An 18,362-nucleotide genomic window follows, 5' to 3' on the forward strand; every position below is an offset into this window, starting at 1 on the left:
CCCCATGTTTGTGGCAGCATTGTTCACAATAGCAAAGATCTGGAAACAGCCCAAGTGTCCATCAGAGGACGAGTGGATTAAAAAGCTTTGGTACATATATACTATGGAATACTACTCAACCATAAGAAATGATGACATCGGATCATTTACAATAACATGGATGGACCTTGATAACATTATACAGAGTGAAATAAGTAAATCAGAAAAAAAACTAAGAACTATATGCATCCATACATAGAAGGGACATAAAAATGAGACTCAGAGACATGAACAAGAATGTGATGGCAACAAGGGTGGGGGGGTGGGGGAGGGGGGTATGGGGTGAAGAATGAGAGAGGGGTTGGGGGAGGGGAAGGGCACAAGAAAACCAGATAGAAGGTGACAGAAGACAATTTAACTTTGTGGGAGGGGTATACAGCACAATCAAATGTCAAAATAATCTAGAGATGTTTTCTCTCAACATATGTAACCTGATTTATCAATGTCACTGCATTAAATTTAATAAATAAATTTTTTAAAAAAAGAAGGGAATGGAGGGTGGCCTCAGCGGAACCTCACACCTCACAGTCCACACTTAGGGCATATGAGGTGATTATTCATTTTAACAAAGATCCCCCGTCTCCCTCAGGAATGGACAGAGCACCAACCTCTCAGCCCACCCGTGCCCTGTTAAGAACTCAGGATGGAACATGTCCCTCTCATGTAGCTCACAGAACACATTAGGTTCTTTCTATCTGCTGAAGGAAGAAGGAGCTGACCCACCCTGACATCTGGAATCCTGAACCCATACAGGGAGATGGCAGGCTGTCTTCCATGAGCACCCACCAGGGGAGGACCTACAGAGGCTATGGTTCTCCCACCTTCAAACCTATGTGTGGTCATATCTCAGTGACACTCTTCACACCAAAGTCATAGGAAAGAGGACTCATGCTTAGCCCCAGATCATTACTGGGTCCTAAATGGCTGACCTAGGCTGTGTGCCCATGGAGTTCCAGGGACTATTGCGGGTCAGAAACACTGGATTACTATCTGGGTGTTGCCAAACTTTAATTATACCTAGAGGGCAAGAGCCATACAATTTTGTCACACATTCTTGCTTTTCCCATAAATATTATTTTATTGTGTATGAACATTGACCTTGAAATCTAACTTTTAAACAAATTTAAGTGCACAATACAGTATTTTTAGTTAAGCAAATATATGGTTCAAAGATCTATAGAAATTGTTCCTCTTCCACAATTAAATCTTTATGTCCATTGACTTCACATATTTTAGTTTTTTACTCCTAGCAATGTGTGTGAGGTAGAAATTAACAAAATATATGTGTTATGAATTGAGGGGTGGTAGTTTGAACACAGGCATAAAGGAATGGATGGATGGATGGATGGATGGATGGATGGATGGATGGATTCATGTGTATATAGATGGGTGAGTTAATCAATAGAATAGATGATGGATGTGAAAACTGAGGGATAAATGAACAAATGTATTAATAAAGTGGTTTATTAGTTCAAAACAATACATGCCAATGACACTAAGCTCCAGATATAAGATATATAACTTCTGACAATTTAATGTACAGCATGAGGACAACTGTAACCATACTGTGCTGTGTACTTCACAGTTGCTATGAGAATAAATCTTTAATGTTCTCACCATAACAACAAAATGTTAATTGTGTGAGAGGAAGGATGTACTACCTAAACCCACTGTAGTGAACACAGAAGAATTTTTGGATTCTGACACCAAAGTATTATACATAGTATATGATCAGTAAATACACATTTAAGGGTGAGTCAAAGACAGAAAGTAAATTTTATTTTTGAAATACTGAGAAAATCAGTGTGTGTTCTAATTAAAGCTGACTTATCAGGGCTGTCTCAAGATGGGGACAGCCTCAAGAAAGGGAATCAGCCCCTTTCTTCTCTGAGTCAGAAAGAGTCTTGGGAATCAGGTGAGATCTCATATCTAGGCATATATGTGACCAGTGGGTCAGGAGTCCTGTACCAAATCAGACAAGGTAGAGATTGGCTCTAATGGGAAGGAGGGACAGACACAGTGAGAGAGTGACGAAAACACTATGGTGACCACAAGTGTTTTCCCTTTTTTTTCCTCCTTTGATGTTTTAAATTTAGCATCTATCTACAAACAAAAATGCCTCTATGAGAGCCATTGGATCCAGCACCATAAGCCAAGGGACCTGGAAGGTAGTTTGCCCACCTGTGCATTGGGAAGTGGGTAGACAGACCCTGGGACAGGCTGTGAAACCTGAAGGAGACTGTGAACTAATTCCAACCCCTCATAACCAAGTTCCAGGATGACCCAACAAACACTGATGTGGACAGATCTCTGTGGACTAAAGAGAATTTCTAACAGTCCAGACGGAGAGATATAGTTGAATATATGGGAGTGTGTGGACGGAACACACCAGTGTCAGTGGGCATAAAAGGAACTAAAACCTGACCTGTCATGCTAACTTTCAGAAAACAAGAAAGCTTCCTATCAGCTGGGTAGATGCTTTATAAGAAAAGAAGATACACAAGGTAAGAGTCCTGCCATTAGCAGGAGCAAGAAGCATTAAGCAAGTGTATACACACACGGTTAGAGAAACCCCAGAACATAAGCAAGACCAGAAGAAATGACTGCTCACCTGAGACCACTGGTCAGGATTGAAAGAGGTGACTGCTCCTTCACATACACAAACAAGAGCACAAAACTACAAAGAATGTGAAGATTCAAAATTATGACATCACCAAAGATTATAATAACCCTCCCAATAATGGAACCCAAAGACATGCAGACTTGCAACTCACCTGATAGATAATTCAAAAGAAACTTCATGAGCTGCAAGAAAAAATAAAACAAGGTTGAGGAGATGGCTTTATGTTCCTAACCTAGCACTTCCTGGAAAGGTGCTGACAGACCCCAAATATTGGGAAAGATGGCCTTCCTAGATATGTATCTAGAAAATCTAGCTTAGAATGGATGTTAAGATTATATAACTGGGAGATGATGTCAGAAAAATGGTGGTATGAGAGATACTTCTAATCTCTCCCTTTGAAATTTCAACAAATTGAACAAGTATAACACAGCAAAGAAACCCAAGCTGGGCTCACAGACATTCCCAAAAGATCCATGCACTGAATGGACTAAAATTAAGACGAGTTGAAAAGGGGGTTGGAAGATAAAACTCATTTGCAGTGGACTCTAAAGAGAAAACAAACCCAGAATGACTGGGGTTTTTTTCCTTCTGCTAGACTACAAGGAAGAGAGAAGCATGAGCTGTTTGGGTTTTGTCTGAGGAGTACAGAGAGGGAAACTCAGAGTGACTGGATCTCCTTCTATGAGGAAGAGCTGTGAGATAGAGGGGCACAGGAGAAAAAACTAAACCACAGTGGCCAGAGCACAGGATCACAGCCAGTGCTCCCAAGGTCTACGTACAGCCCACACACTTTGCAGAGACAGAGAAAATTAAAGCGTGGCCCCCAGACCCCCAGATCCCACCTCCCTCTCTTTGCAGTACAAAGAGTGGCAGAGAAAATCCCCACAGCTAGCTCTCCATAGCTACTCTCTCCCCTGGAGAACAAAGGTGCTGCATGTCCAGTCCCCAGATCTATTGAGACATAGGGAAGAGTGCCAGGAAGCTTGAGATTTCCGTTGATAGAGCCAGAAAGCCAGAAAGCTGAAGCCTTAACCCCAAAGTCGTAAATCCCTCACAATATGCCCCACCCACCAACACTACTGTGGCCCCTCCTACATCACTGTGACAGTAACATCTCAGTGGAGGACAGCCCAAGAATTTCACAGAACTAAAACTTGTAATACAATGACACCTGCTGCAAGAAACCTCTCAAAGCTGAAATTTATTTATTTTTCCTTTATTCCTTTTTTCTTATTATTTTTTCTGTTCTTCTTCTTCATTATATTTTATTTTTATATTTTTATTCTTATGTTTTGTGGGTGTTTTGTTTTTAATTTTTTTCAACTACTGTATTCTGTGGTTTATCTTTTTTACTTGTCATGATTTTTAAATTTTTATTGTATTTTTATTTTAATTCTTTATTCTTTTCATTGTTATTTATTAGGGTTCTTAACAATACCACTCTCAAATGCCATCAAGAAAGAAAAAATTGAATACCATGGCTACACAAGCAAGAGACATAGTTCAGAAAGAAAATAAAAAATCTCCTCAAAAAATTTTAATCACATGGAAACCTTGGAGTTAAATGATACAGAATTCAAAATTGAAGTTCCAAATATACTCAATGAGATGCTAGCAAACACTAATAGGCAACTTAATAAGCTCAGAAAACAAAACAAACACCTCACCAAGGAAATTGAAACTTAAAAACAGAGATGAGAACTCAATATATGAATTGAAAAAATGAGCAAGCTAGTTTCCCTAATAGAACAAGTCAGATAAGAGAAAGAATCAGTGATATCAAAGACAGCCAACTAGAGATAATAAAAAGAGAAGAAGAGAGAGACTTATGAATTTAAAAAAAAACTAAGAGAGCTCTACAAGAATTGTTTGACTCCATCAGAAAGAGCAATATAAAAATAATAGGTATATCAGAAGAAGAAAAGAGGGAGAAGGGGATAGCCTATTCAAAAAAATAATGAATGGAAATTTTCCAAGCGTATGGAAAGAGTTAGAAGCTCAAATCAAAGAAGCAAACAGAATGCACAGTCACCTCAACTCAAACACACTTACTCCAAGGCACATCACATCTAAGAAACTAGAAAAAGAAGAATGAAGCCAACCCAAAGTCAGCAGAAGAAAGGAAGTAGTAAAAATGAGAGAAGAACTAAACAAAATAGAACACAAAAAAAAAACTATAGAAAAAAATAATACAACAAATAACTAGTTCGCTGCAAAAAAATAATTAACAAAAAAAAAAAACAATAAAATTGACAAACCCACAACTAAACTCACTAAGGGAAAAAGAGAGAAGACTCATATAAACAAAATCCAAATTGAAAAAGAAGAAATTACCACAGACATCATAGATATACAAAGGATAATAATAGAATACTCTGAAAGATAATATGCCACCAAATTCAACAACCTAGAGGAAGTGGATAAATTCTTAAAACTATACAATCTTCCGAGACTGAGTCATGAAGAAGTGGAAAACCTAAGTAGACCTAAAAGCAAGGAAGAAATAGAAACAACCTTCAAAAACTCCCAAAAAACGAAAGTTCAGGACCAGATGGCTACACTAGTAAATTCTACCCTACATTCAAAGACGATTTGGTACCAATCCTTCTGAGAATCTTCCAAAAAAGTAGAAGAAGAAGCAGTGCTCCCTAAGACACTTTATGAGGCCAATATAACCCTCATACCAAAACCTAACAAGGCCAACACATAAAAAAAGAAAACTACAGACAGATATCACTAATGAATACAGATGCAAAAATCCTAAACAAAATACTAGCAAATCAAATACAACAACACATTAAAAAAATAACACATCAAGCCCTGGCCAGTTGGCTCAGTGGTAGAGCGTCGGCCTGGCGTGCGGAAGTCCCAGGTTCGATTCCCGGCCAGGGCACACAGGAGAGGCACCCATCTGCTTCTCCACCCCTCCCCCTCTCCTTCCTCTCAGTCTCTCTCTTTCCCTCCCGCAGCCAAGGCTCCATTGGAGCAAAAGATGGCCTGGGCGCTGGGGATGGCTCCTTGGTCTCTTACCCAGGATCTAGAGTAGCTCTGGTCGCGACAGAGCAATGCCCCAGATGGGCAGAGCATCGCCCCCTGGTGGGCATGCCGGGTGGAACCTGGTCGGGCGCATCCTGGTCGGGCGCATGTGGGAGTCTGTCTGACTGCCTCCCCGTTTCCAGCTTCAGAAAAATGCAAAAAATATAAATATATATAAAAAATAAAATAGACATTTTATGAGGCCAATATAACCCTCATACCAAAACCAACACAAAAAAAGAAAACTACAGACAGATATCACTAATGAATACAAATGCAAAAATCTTAAACAAAATAATAGCAAATCAAATACAACAACACATTAAAAAAATAACACATCATGATCAAGTAGGATTCATTCCAGCATAAAGATGGTTCAACATATGGAAATCAATCAACATAATACACCACATCAACAAAACAAAGAACAAAAAGCATATGATTTTATCAATATATATAGAAAAGCTATTCTATAATATACAATATCCCTTTATGTTTAAAGCACTCAGTAAAATCAAAACAGAAGAAAAGTACCTCAACATAATAGAGACTATATATGACAAACCATCAGCTAATATATTATACGGTGAAAAAATAAAAGTTTTTCCTCTAAAATCAGGAACAAGACAAGGCTGCCCAGTCTTTCCACTCCTATTCAATACAGTGCTAGAAGTTTTAGCCACAACAATCAAGCAAGAGAAAGAAATAAAAAGCATTTATATTGGGAAAGAAGAATGAAAGGTTTCACTTTTTGCAAATGACATGATCCTATATATAGAAAACCCTAAAGACTCCACTGAAAAACTATTAGAAACAATAAACCAATACAGTAAGTTCACAGGATACAAAATCAATATACAAAAGTCCATTGCTTTTCTATATGCCAATAATGAAACTTCAGGAAATGAACTAAAAATAGAAAACAACTCCTTTTGTAATTTGCAACAAAAAGAAATACAATACCCAGGAATAAACTGAACAAAAGATGTGAAGGACCTATATACTGAAAACTACAAAACATTGTTGCAAGAAATTGAAAAGGACACAATAAAATGAAAAAATATCCCATGTTTATAGATTGAAAGAATCATAGTTAAAAAGGCTATATTACCCAAAGCAATATATAAATTTAATACGATTCCCATCAAAATTCCAATGTCCTTTTTTTAAAGAAATAGAACAAAAAATTAAAAGGTTTGTACGGAACCATAATAAACTGAATAGCCAAAGCAATCCTGAGGAAGAATAATAAAGCCCGAGGTATCAAACTACTTGACTTCAAACTATACTGTAGAGCCACAATAATCAAAACAGTATTGTATTGGCAGAAAAACAAACATCAGACCGGTGAAATAGAATCGAGAGCCCAGAAATAAAACCACATATATATGGACAAATCACCTTTGACAAAGTAGCCAAAAACACACAATGGAGAAAAGAAACCTTTTCTATAAATGGTGCTAGAAAAATTGGAAAATCACATGCAAAAGAACGAAACTTGACTACAGTTTGTCCCCATGCACAAAAATTAATTCAAAATGGATCAAAGACCTAAATATAAGATCTGAAACAAGGCCCTGGCTGTTTGGCTCAGTGGCAGATCATCAGCACAGCATGTAGATGTCCTGGGTTCAATTGCCAGTCAGGGCACACAGGACAAGCACCCTTCTGCTTCTCCCCCCCTCTCCCCCCCCTCCCCCCCGCTTCTCCCCTCCTACAGCCATAGCTTGATTAGAGCAAGTTGGTCCCAGGAACTGAGGATGGCTCCATGACCTCCACCTCAGGCGCTAGTAAATAGCTCTGGTTGCAACAGAGCAAGGATCCCAGATGGGCAAAGCATTGCCCCGTAGTGGGCTTGCCGGATGGATCCTGGTCAGGGTACATGCAGGTGTTTGTCTCTGCCTCCCTTCCTCTCCCTAAATTTTTTAAAAAAATTATCTGAAACAATAAATTATATGGGAAAAAACCCATAGGTACTAAACCTTGGCTATAGAGAACAATTTATAAATCTAACCCCAAAGGTAAGGGAAGTAAAGGCAAAAATAAGTGAATCAGACTATATCAAACTTAAAAGCTTCTGCATAGCAAAAGAGACTGACAACAAACCAAAAAGGCATCCAAACAAAGGGGAGATGATATTTGCAAACAACAGCTCCGATAACAGATTAATATCCAAAATATATAAAAAACTCAAAACTCAGCAATAAACAAGCAAACAATCCAATTTTAAAAATGGGGAGAGGACCTGAACAAACATTTCTCCCAAGAAGAAATACAAGTGACCAACAGATATATGAAAAGATGATCATCTTCACTAGCTATTTGAGAAATGCACATCAAAAAAACAATGAGTTATCATCTCACACTTGTTAGATAAGCTGTTATCAAGGCAGGTAATAACAAGTGTTGGAGAGGCTGTGGAGAAAAAGGAACCCTCATTCACAGCTGGTGGGAATGTAAACTAGTATAACCATTATGGAAGAAAGTTTGATAGTTCCTCGAACACTTAAGAATAAAACTACCACATGACCCAGCAATCCCTCTAGTGGGTATCTACCCCCAAAACTTGAAAACTTGGTCTGTAAAGACCCCCCCCTCCATGGTCATCACAGCAACATTCACAGTGGCCAAGACATAGAAACAACCAAATTGTGCCTGGATAGAGGATTAGATAAAGAGGATGTGGTACATATATATATACAATGAAACACTATTCACCCATAAGAAATGATGACATATTGCCATTTATGACAACATAGATGGACTTTAAAAACTTTATATTGTGTAAAATAAGTAAATCTGAAAAAGGTAAGAACTGTATGATTTCACACATAGGTAAGGTATAAAACTGAGACTCATGGGCATAGATAAAAGTGAAGTGCTTACCAGAGACAGAAAGATGTGGGGGAGGGGGACATTGGGGAGGGATGTAAAGAGTAACATATATTTATATAAGGTGCCAGAAAATGATTAGACATTGGGTGATGGGTATACAACATAATCAACAGGTCAAACGCTACAGACGTGTTTGCCTGAAACCTATGTACTCTTGTTGATCAATGTCACCCTGTTAAATTTAATTTTCTAAATAAAAATAATAACAAAAATTTTCTTCATTGTCTTCATTTACCACAAAAGGTCAAAATACGGATTTCATTTTTAAGTAGATGCACCCTATCACTTAGCTGGTTACTCAATTATTTACCTTTCGAGCTGTTACTAAATGGCATTCTCACACCACCGACATGACACTGGCCCTCCTCATTCTAGTCCCTAAATATGATGAATCCCCACTGCTGGTCTCCCTATGTTGCACTCTGGGAATTTCCTCAATATTGTTCTCCACTCTCATAATTGGTCCTTCAGCTGTGTCTCATCTTTTATGGAATGAATTATTTTATATGTTTATTCTGTTAGGGTTTTTTTATCTCTAAGATGTCTAACTCAATATAGACTTATATAAATAACTCATATTCTTGGCTCAGAACTTGAATCATCCCTTTAGTTTTTAGATATTTGAACATCAGAATCTCAAATGACTCTCATATTGTCCTACTGACTTTATTTCATTGCACATGACAGTGCCCGTTATCAATATACTACTGTCCATAGCATCCTGTCATTATCAGAATGAACTCTGTTGTCCATTCGGCTCAGAAGTCTCTCCCCTCACACATCTGCTCTTGCCCAGGTTTCTCCTCGGGCCCTCCTGGGACTCAGGCTAACAAGGAGACAGCGGCAGCTGTTCCTGTCATATGGTATTCGCTCTCTCAGACGGAGCGTCTGTTCAGCGTTCTGTCCATCAGGACCGGGCCGGTGGGAGCCTCAAATGCTCACATGAAAAACGCCATAGCTGACGATACTGGACTTTATCTGTTTCAGGACACGCAAGGGAGGTAGCTCACTGCTGAGCTCAGGCCAGTGAGCACAGATATCCCAGTGCTCATACAGAAACAAGGGGCAGGGGACCACAGCTTCCAAATTCCCCTGGACCCTGACTCCTCCCTTTCTGTGAAGACCTGAGGTCCCACTCTCTGTCCACACAGGTGGAAATCTCCCTATGACCCATGGATGGTTCTGGGCACTAGTAACCACTCACTATTGGTATCTGTTCCCTGTTGTGGTTTCCTCTCCATTTGGGGAAATGTCATTTCTCTTTTTCTGCACATGGCTGTGCTACATGTTTTAGAACTACTTTCAGAAGCTTTACTTGCTATTCAGAGCTGACAGGGTCTCCAGTCAGCACAGCGATCCTGCACTTGTTGGTGGGCACCCTGATTCTCTCCTGTCCCAGCCCCCTCAGGACTTCATCTGGTCTGAAACTGATGTCTCCCTCCCAGGAACCCAGCACCACTGACCCACAACCACTCTGAGGAGGGGGGTTCATGACAGCCTGACCAAATGAGGAAACTGAGGCTCAGAGGTAGGATGTTATCACTCAAGGGTGCACAGGTATTGGGTGATGGTTATCTAAATAAATACTTATTGTTCATCAATATCAGAGCTCTAACCCAAATCAGTGTCCCTTAAAGCTGGAAAGCAGGACCACAGGATGAGGGGGAGACTTGAACCCAGGAAACAAGGGACAATAAGGGGGCAGGAACGTCTCAGAGGCTTGTCCCCCCAAAAAATGAAAATCAAGAGAAAAAAAAGCTGTCACTAAGAAAAATGAGAAGTCTGAGATGACAGCTATGATGAAAAGAAAGCCACACTCTTGAGCCATAGAAGAACCATTTTTCCTTCCCTATTTCCCTGTATTCCCCTTGGTGCTCATTGTCAGACACACAGAGCTGAACTGCACAGGGAGACGGTGGACCTGTCCCTGTTGATCTGAGCTCTGCAGTCACAGGGACTCACATCTTTCTGAAGCATCTCCAGGGCTGGTGACCACCATCCATGGTGAGGACCCACAGGGAGGAGTTGATGAACAGGATGAGGATGGTGACCCCATGGGGGAGGCTCTGACAGGGAAGGACGTGCCCTGGGTCACCTCACCTGGAAAGGGCGTCTCAGGAGACTGTGGGTTATTTCCTGCGGCATCATGGAAATGAGAGCCAGGCCCTGGGGAGGAATGTTCTCCTTTCTGGGGGCCGCTGACGTGACAGCCCTGTGACAGGGAGGGGCAGCCTCCCAGTGGCCACACAGTGTCTTTCTGCCTTGGTTTCCTCCATCTGCACAGCAGGATCCAGAGAGAAGAGACTCCATGACCCCCACACTCACAGCCCTGCTCTGCCTGGGTGAGAATGGGGAAGGGAAGGGGAAGCGCTGGTCAGGGATGGACCCCGCCCCACAGCCAGGCACTGATCTGTCAGGACCCCAGGACCCAGGAGGATCATGTTGGGGGAGGGAGTTCTGCTCAGGCTCAGGAGCAAATCTCTCACAGGAACTCTCTTCCAGGACTGAGTGTGAGCCCGAGGTCCCGAGTGCAGGCAGGTGAGTCTGTTCACAGGAGCCCCCGGTCCCATTTGTCATAGGGGACAGGGGCCACCCCACGGGCAGCTGGGGATGGAGAACAGCAGACCTGTCTGACAGATGAGAGACCTCTGGGAGGGCCCTGGGACTGACAGCTGGGAGTGGGGGGGGGGAATGTCTTACGACCTCTGACTCCTTCCAGGGACCCTCCCAAAGCCCACACTCTGGGCAGAACCTGGCTCCATGATCCCCTGGGGGAACCCTGTGAACCTCTGGTGTCAGGGGACCCTGGGGGCTGAGAAGTACCATCTGCATAAAGAGGGAAGCACACAACCGTGGGACACACCTAAGCCACTGAAGTCCGAGAACAAGGCCAAGTTCCCCATCAAGTACATGACAGAGCATGATGCAGGGAGATATTACTGTAGATATCTCAACTCTACCGGCTGGTCAGAGCTCAGTGACCCCCTGGAGCTGGTGGTACAAGGTAAGGAAACACCAGGGGTCCCAGCCTCAGGCTTTGCCCTCAGGAAGGGGGTCTGCTCTCAGGGGGTCTCCCCTCTCACAACCCAGCCCTGGGGGACATGAGGGAGGGGTGAGCCCCATCTGACACGCTGCCTCCTCCTCTCCTAGGATCCTACAGCAAACCCAGCCTCTCAGCCCTGCCCAGCCCTATCGTGACCTCAGGAGAGAACGTCACCCTCCAGTGTTACTCATGGGATGGATTTGACAGGTTTATTCTGACTAAGGAAGGAGATCACAGGCTCTCCTGGACCCTGGACTCACAGTCACACTTCTTCAGTGGGAGATATCAGGTCCTGTTCCCTGTGGGCCCCGTGAGCCCCAGTCAGAGGTGGACGTTCAGATGCTATGGCTGTTACATAAACAGACCCCAAGTGTGGTCATTGCCAAGTGACACCCTGGAGCTCCTGGTTTCAGGTAAGTCCCATTAGTGTCTCATCCATGGATTGAGGCATCAGACACATTACTATCATCGTTGCTGTGAGGGGAGCCCCATGTGAGAGGGTGGGGTGAGGGGAGCACAGGAGCTCCTGAGTCAGAGACAGAGAGAGAGACAGTGAGACCTGGGCCAGGACGGAAGAAGGCATTGCATGGGAGGAGCAGCCCCTGTAACTCACGTCTGGTCTCCCCAGGTGTGTCTCAGAAGCCCTTCCTCCTGACCCAGCAGGGCCCCATCGTGGTCTATGGACAGAGCCTGACCCTCCAGTGTCACTCTGCTGTCGGCTATGACAGATTTATTCTGTCCAAGGAAAGGGAACATGACCTCCCACAGAGCCTTTTCCTGCAGCCCCAGGCTGGGCTCTCTCAGGCCAACTTCTCCCTGGACACTGTGAGCAGCTCCCACGGGGGCCGGTACAGATGCTACGGAGGATACAACCTCTCCTCCGAGTGGTCGGCCCCCAGTGACCCCGTGGACATCTTGGTGGCAGGTGAGGGGACTGTGGGTTCAGTCAGGGACCCAGACTCTGCACAGGCCCTGCTGGGGGATCTCAGGTGGTGATGGGCAGAGTGAACGTGCAGGGTCCCAGGGAGGGGGACAGAGAGAGACAGGGGATGGGAGGGGAGGGGAGACTCAGAGAAACAGAGACAGACAGAGAAGAGGGTCCTCAGAGAGAGGGCTGCTGACTCACTGGTCAGAACAAGGTGGTGGGCAGCCCCTCACCCACCCTCCCTCTCTCTAGGACGGCTCCCTGACAGACCCTCCCTCTCAGTGCAGCCAAACAACACAGTGGCCTCAGGAGAGAACGTGACCCTGCTGTGTCAGTCACAGAGCCCGACGGACACTTTCCTTCTGTCCAAGGAGGAGACAGCCGATCCCCCACTGCGTCTTAGATCAGAGCTCCGAGCTCAGCAGTACCAGGCAGAGTTCTCCATGCGTCCTGTGACCTCAGCCCACGGGGGGACCTATAGGTGCTACAGCTCACAGAACACCACCCCCTACCTGCTGTCACAGCCCAGTGAGTCCTTGGAGCTCCTGGTCTCAGGTGAGGGGACAGTGACCCTGTATTTTCTGTCAGTTCAGGATCTTGTCACCCAGAAGATACATACTCCTCAGAGACTCACTGTCCCATGCCCACCCCTCCCTGACCTGGGGTCCAGAATGTACCGGGTGGCCCGTGGGAGTGTGTTGGGGAGGCCACAGAACTGACACAGGAGGAGTCTGAGTGATGTGGAGACTCCAGGGTCAGCCCCAGACTCTCACCCCCTATAACTCCCTTCCCAGGACACTGCAGACCCCAGCCCCCCACCCATAGGTTCATCACCACCATTGGTGAGCCACTAGAACCTGTTTGCTAGGGGTGACTCTGAGCTTCTCAGAAGTTTTAATGTCCCCCATGTACTTAAGGACAAGCTTGTGTCACAGGGGTGCTGAGAATCGGGAAAGATTTCAGGGGAAACACAGAGCTTCAGGGACTCTGAGCATTCTCCCCTCCCCAAATTACACAGTCAAGCCCTCAGAGTGGTGAGGAGGGCAGGTGACAAGTGGGGTGGTCGTGGAAGAGGGCGTTGTTGGGGCCTAGGCTTAGGTAAGGAGAAGACAGCCCCCACCCTAACTCGCCATCCTGATCCCAGGAAGCTCTGAAGATTGGTTCCTGCCTCGCATGGAGTCAGGCCCGCAGAGGGGTAAGTGAGGGTCTCTGTGAGGAGGAGGTGGGTGCATCCACGGGGGACAGAGGCAGCGTCATATGGGGGTTCAGGCATCTGTGGAGACACTGACATGAACACTCCTTCCCCTGTGTGGCCTCAGTGTCCCCAAGTGTAAAAGGACAGAATCGTGGCCCAGAGCTCAGATTTCCTGTCAGTTCTGGCTCTGAGCTTCTGGGAGAGGGGGCTTCCAGGGAAGCCCCAGGGTGTGATGTTATGGGGAATGTCCCCTCCGTAGCAGTGACGGTGACTCTATAAAGGGACAGACAGACAGGCCAAGGTTCTGAGCCATCCAGGTACATTCTCTCAGCTCAGGCTCAGCTCAGAGGAGAGAGGGGACAGGAGTCAGACCTGGGTCAGCTCCCGGCTCTGCTGCTCCTGCTGTGGGGCCAGGCTGTCCCTTCTCTCCTCTGAGTGTCAGGTTCTTGTCTGTCCATCCCTGGTTCCATCCTTCTCACAGGCTGCTGTAAGGACAGGTGACACAGGGGTCCTCACAGAGCTCAAGAAAGCAGGACCCCCAGTCTAGCCTGACCTACCCAGTAAAGTATCAGGGTCCTACACGGTGGAGAGGAGTCCCAGGTGACACAGAGTCCTCCTCACTCCTCTGTCCCAACTGAGTCCCTGCTGTGCTGGGGTCAGGTAATAACAAAGGAACCTCAGCTCCCGATGGAACATGGACAGGCCCCTCGCAGATGAGGAACCCAGGGCACGAAGCTGGTGTCCACCTGGGAGAAAGGTGGACACCAGCTTGTGACATGAGGACAGCACAGGGAGCCCAAAGACCCAGGTTCCAGGCCCAACTCTGCCCCCTCCAGGCTGGGTGACATGGGGCATGTAGTGAACCTCTTGAGCGGCAGTGAAATGGGGGTGAAGTCAGCAACCCCTGTGCCTGACTGTGGGGAGGGGGAGAGGAGATGGATGACAGCCCCCAGCACCTGCCTCACACACAGTAGGTGCTCATTAAATGGCATCACTGGCTCATTCATGATGTCATTTATGTCCAAGGTCTCAAATGGTACCAGATTATCCTGATTGGGGTCTCAGTGGTCCTTGTCCTGCTGCTCTCCCTCCTTCTTTTCCTCTTCCTTCGACACCAGCGTCAGAGCAAAGACAGGATGTCAAGTAAGTAGGGCATCAGGTGACCTGGGTCACAGAGAGGGGTGGGGGCTCAGAGAACCAGGCACAGGAAAACCAAATAGGTGGAGAAGGGCAGCTGGGAAAAATATTTCTCTAGAATCTCAAATCAGAAAATCTAGAAAAAAAATACTCGTTGTCAGCATAGATGTACAAATGTGAGGTTATCTTTTATCATTTTCAATCTCATGAAATACTAAAAGATATGTACAAGTGTGTGTTAAGGCTTCTTTCTTTCCTGTTCAATCGTGCAGAAATGGAGGTCCCGCCCTCCCAGGGCTGAGACTGTCCCTCTTGACCAGCTCAGAGAGAAGCTTATGTCTAACTTCCTGCTGGGGCCACAGACCCCCAAGCCCAAACACAAAGACCTGCATGCCAGTAATTGCTGCCCCAAAGACCCCCAGACTCTCACCATCCACGACCCCTCTCTGCCCCTAACACTCTTGTCTCCTCTGCCAGCTGCAGCCCAGCTGGGGATGCCCAGGAAGAGCCCCCTGTGAGAGGAAGAGAGGGCTGCTCTGGGGGAGGGGGCATAGGAATTCAGGAGATGACGGGGAGGGACAGGCAGGGAGGGTGTGGGGTCAGGGGTGGGAAGGACTGAAATCCTCACTGCATGACCTGGCACCTCACCTCACCCCTGGGTTAGTGGCCCATCTGGGAGCAGGTGAGCTCTGCAGCCTTGAGATCTCAGGGACCCTGCCAGGACACACCTCGATTCTGCCCCAGCAGATGCTGCCATGAAGGACCCACAGCCTGAGGAGGGCAGAGAGCTGGACCCTCGGGTGAGAACCCTGCTCCTGTCCAGGCCACCAAGGACCTTCCTGTTGCCCAGTTTAGTCCAACAAACATTTCCCTGTCCTCACCTCACTGGTTCACAGGAGCGTCCCACACTCACTTCCCCTTCTGGGCACCCCGGTCACTTTGCTGTGACTCACTCCTCCTGGTTTCCCTGTGACATCATATGTGGTCCCCTTTGCTGGCTCCTGATCCTCTGTCTGACCTTGTGCAGCCCCAGGTCTCAGGAGGACACATGAACAAGTGAATCACCCACAGGTCCTCAGGGCCCCCTTCATTCATTCACCAGCAGATGTGAGGGGAGCTCACTGTTTACCAGCTCCATTTAGGGGCCACAGTGCAGCCCTGAGCAACACGGTCTCCACACTCCTCCAGCTCACCTGTGGGGGAGGGAGACAATATGCAAATAAGAGGACAGTGTCCTAAAGAGCAAAGTGCTGTGAAGGAAAATAAGGCAGGGGTGAGGCTAGAGTGTGTAGCCATAGAGGAAAAGAGAAAACAGCAGGTGCAAAGGTCCTGAGGCAGGACATGCTTATTCAACAAAATGGGCCAAATGGCAGGAGTCAAATCAGCAAGAGAGTGTTAGGAGTCAGAACCATAGAAGCATCCAGATGTTCCAAGGCTTAGGAAGTCCCTGCAGGTACCATCAAGAGAGTGACCTAATCTGAATTTGTTTTAAGTGAAAGGAGGGAAGATAGACAGACTACTGCATCTACCCAGCACCGTCATCAAAGGCCAATGCTGGAATTAACTGAACTCTCCTTAACACTCAAGCCAACCAAGCCCCTGGCTGTTGGAGGGAAGAGAATGAAAAGGGGAAAAGGAAGGAAGAAAAACAGATGGTCACATTTTATGTGTGCCTTGACCAGGGATCAGACCAGGGACATCCACATGCCAGACTGATGCTTCATCCACTGAGCCAACTAGCCAGGGCCAGTCTAATCTGATTTAAAGTTCAACATCATCACTCTGATCTGGAAACAGCTCAAGTGTCCGTCAGTAGACAACTAGATAAAAAATGTCTGGTACATATACACAGTGGAATACAATGCAGCCACAAAAAAGAATTTTAACCTTATGCAAAGGCATAGATGGACCTGGAGATTATTACGCCAAGTGAAATAAGCCAGGAAGAGTAAGACAAATGTCATATGATCTCTCTTATATGTGAAATCTAATGAACACAATAAACTGAGGAACAAAATAGATATAGAGGCACAGTCACAAGGAACAGATGGACAGCTGTCAGAGAGAAAGAGGATCAGGGGATGGGATCAAAGAAGGTGAAGGGATTAGCCAAATTATATATTATATACATAACACATAGATACAGCTAACAGGATAGCAAGTTCCAAAGGGAAAGGGGGGAGGGAGTTAGGGGGAGGGGGACAAAGAGAGTGACATGGGAATGGAAAGAGACTTTGCATGGAGCATGGCGGGCATGATACTGGGGGCCAAGGGTGTTTTATTGAGTGGGACTTTGAAACCATGTTAACATATTAAATTGAAAAAATGTATAAGGCTCTGGCCAGTTGTCTCAGTGGTTGAGCATCAGCCAGGTGTGTGGATGTCCCGGGTTCAATTCCTGGTCAGGGCACACAGGAACAGCGCCCATCTGCTTCTCTACCTTTCCCCCGTCACTTCTCTCTATATATCTATCTAACTATATAGCTAGCTAGCTCTCCTCCTTCCCTCCTGCAGCCAAGTCTCAATTAGAGTGAGTTGGCTCTGGGCACTGAGAATGGTTCCATGGCCTCCACCTCAGGCACACACACACAAAAAAAGGCTCCACTTGCAATGGAGCAAGGGTCCCCACATGGGCAGAGCATTGCCCCTAGTAGGCTTGCAAGGTGGATCCCAGTGGGGGCACATGCAGGACTCTGTCTCTGCCTCTCCTCCTCTCACTAAATTTTTTTTAATAAAAAAAAGAAAATGTAGAAATGATTTAAATTTAAAAATATCTGTATGCCAAATTCTTTGATAATGAAATGTGCATAAACAAATTATGTACCTGTGTAACTTAGAAAGTAAGTTTTCACTTAAAATAAATAAGATTCTTTTAAATGTTAAAAAAAAATAAAATTTCACATCCTCACTCTGACAACAGGTGAATAATTTACTGGAGAGTTTCACCAGTACAATCAGGGGACACTGTCTCTGTCTCACTGTCTCTGCAGCAGAACAGGCACGATGAAGTCACCCAGGGAGTGTCGTCCACCCAGGTGAACCACTCAAGATCAAGACTCAGGCAGGGAATGGCCACCTCTCCTTCCTCCCTGTTGGGGGGATTGCTGGACATGAAGGACAAACAAGCAGAAGAGGACAGACAGATGGACAGTCAGGTGGGTCCCATGCTCTCCATGCCCCCAGAATCCCCCCACTCCATCCATGTTCCATCTCCCTCACTCTCCCCCTGCTCCAGGCTGCTGCTTCTGATGCCCCCCAGGATGTGACCTACGCCCAGCTGAACCACTTGACTCTCAGACAGGATACAACTACACCCCCTTCCTCCTCATCAGAGGAGCCCCCAGATGAGCCCAGCATGTATGCTGCTCTGGCCGTCCATCAGCCCAGGGACAGACCCAGGCCCCACACTCCAGAGAGTGTGAACTTAGAACCAAAACAGAAGTGAGAGAGTCCTTTAAATAAATAGTGT

At 45.7% G+C, this 18,362-nt stretch overlaps 1 pseudogene; it reads left to right on the plus strand.

The window, feature by feature from the left end:
* Window positions 1-18,041, plus strand: part of LOC136331957 (leukocyte immunoglobulin-like receptor subfamily A member 6) — a 47,821-nt pseudogene extending 29,780 nt beyond the window's left edge.
* The last annotated feature ends 321 nt before the right edge of the window (window positions 18,042-18,362 follow it).

The sequence above is a fragment of the Saccopteryx bilineata genome, chromosome 3 (genome assembly GCF_036850765.1).
Source record: "Saccopteryx bilineata isolate mSacBil1 chromosome 3, mSacBil1_pri_phased_curated, whole genome shotgun sequence".
Taxonomy (NCBI): Eukaryota; Metazoa; Chordata; class Mammalia; order Chiroptera; family Emballonuridae; genus Saccopteryx; species Saccopteryx bilineata.